Raw genomic sequence first — 2212 nt, 5'->3', positions numbered from 1 at the left:
TTTTCAATCTTGACAAGACATTTGAATTACCCAGGGAGTTTTAAAACATCTAGATAGCCAGGCATGGTTTCTTTCCCCTTTAATCCAAGCAAGGATGCTGAGGGAGGAGGATTGTTTGAGGCCAGGAGTTTGAGACCAGCCTGGGCAACACAGTAAGACCCTCTCTCTACAAAATTTTAAAAATCAGCCAGGTGTGGTGGCATTTGCCTATAGTCTCAGCTACGTGGGAGGCTGAGACAGGAGGATCGCTCGAGCCCAGGAGTTGAAGGCTGCAGTGAGCTATACTCAAACCACTGTACGCTAGCCTGGCAGCAGAATGATATTTTATATCTAAAATAAATAAATAAAAATTAAAAATCTAGATAATAAAATACATCACTATGATTACCCATTCACATGTAGATAGATATTAGATTTGTTTCCAAACTTAAGCTATTATGAATGAAGTTAATACATTCTTAGAAATGTGTTTGCTTGAAATATAAGCTAATTTCTCTAGAAGTGATATTTTTATATCATAGGGTAGGCATTTATTGCAGTAGGTAATGCTAAACTGTTTATCATCAAAGAACTTGCACTGATTTACATATCAAATAGCACAGTAAAGAGGCTAAAAAAATGAAAAATTTAAAAAAAATATGAGACTTCTAGTTCTCCACATCTTCACCAGCAATTTGGGATTGTTAATCCTTTTAATGTTAGCCATTCTAATGGGTACGTTATAACATCTCATTGTGACATTAATTTGCATTTTCCTAAATGCAAGTTGAAGAATGGCAGTCAAATGTTTTGACTATTTTTTATTGTATTTTATTTACTGATGTGTAGGAGTTCTTTATATATCCTTTATTTGATATGCGTAAGGAGAATACTTATTTGCAGTGGGTGGTTGGCCTTTCCATAGAAGTTCTTCCTATTAATTAATTCCAGTTATTGAATTCCTTTGTCTTCAATTTTAGTCATTTTGTTTCCATGGTTATCTGAAAGTCATGAAGATACTATTACATTATTTTTTTGAGACAGGGTTTCATTCTGTTTTGCTTGAGCTAGAATGCAGTGGCGTCATAATAGCTCACCGCAAACTCAAACTCCTGGGCTGAAGTGATCCTTCTGTCTCAGCTTCCCCAGTAGGTGGGAGTACAGGCACATGCCACAATGCCTGGCTAATTTTTCTATTTTTTGTAGAGAACAGGTCTTGCTCTTTCTCAGGCTGGTCTCAAACTTCTGGCCTGAAGCAATCCTCCCACCCTGGCCTCCCATAGTGCTAGAATTACATGCATGAGCCACCACACCTGGCTTATTACAATTTTTTCTACAACATTTTTCCTTTTACATTTAATACTTAGCTCTATTATCCAACTCAATGTAATTCATTGATAAAGCTCAAGAATTATTTATTTTTATTTGTATATAAATTGCTCCATATATTGAAAGAGTCATTTATTCCCTATTGAATTGTGTCACTGACATAAAACAAGTGAACTTATATGTATGTGTCAAAGTCTTGAATCTGTTTTATTGTATTAGTCTATTTGCCTATTTGTGTGTCAAAACCACACAGATTAATAAATATAGCTTTAGAGTTAGTCATGAAATCTAACAGTGTAATTCATCCAACTTTTTTCTTCTCTTACCTATTCTAGGTCTTTTACATTTCAGTATAAATTTTATAATCAACTTGTTAATTTTCAAAATAAAACATACTAGAATTTGACTAGAATTGTGGCAATTCAATACATTATTTTGAGAACGATTGACATCTTCACAATGCAGAGTTTTTTAATCAATGAACATGGCATATCTATATATTTACTTAAGTCTTCTTGAAAGTTTCAACAATGTTTTAGGTTTTCAGCTTATTGTATCTTGAAAATATTTTATTCCATTTATTTTTATATATGTAATATTTTTGAGCCTATCATAAATGGCACTTGAAATTTTAATATCAGATGTATTTTCTAGTATGCTGGATTTCAATTTTGCATATTTTTTTTTTTTTTTTTTTGAGACAGAGTCTCACTCTTTTGCCTGGGCTAGAGTGCCGTGGTGTCAGCCTAGCTCACAGGAACCTCAAACTCCTGGGCTCAAGCAATCCTTCTGCCTCAGCCTCCCGAGTACAAAAAATCAATTAGAATATGTCCGGGAACTCCATTAATGTATAGGTCACATGTTGTACAAATTAATTATTTGGAACAGAAAAGAAAATACAAGC

Source organism: Propithecus coquereli, unplaced genomic scaffold (assembly GCF_000956105.1).
Source record: "Propithecus coquereli isolate 6110/MARCELLA unplaced genomic scaffold, Pcoq_1.0 Scaffold235, whole genome shotgun sequence".
Classification (NCBI taxonomy): domain Eukaryota; kingdom Metazoa; phylum Chordata; class Mammalia; order Primates; family Indriidae; genus Propithecus; species Propithecus coquereli.
The sequence above is the reverse complement of the archived record's forward strand: the minus strand, read 5'-3'. Positions refer to the sequence as shown.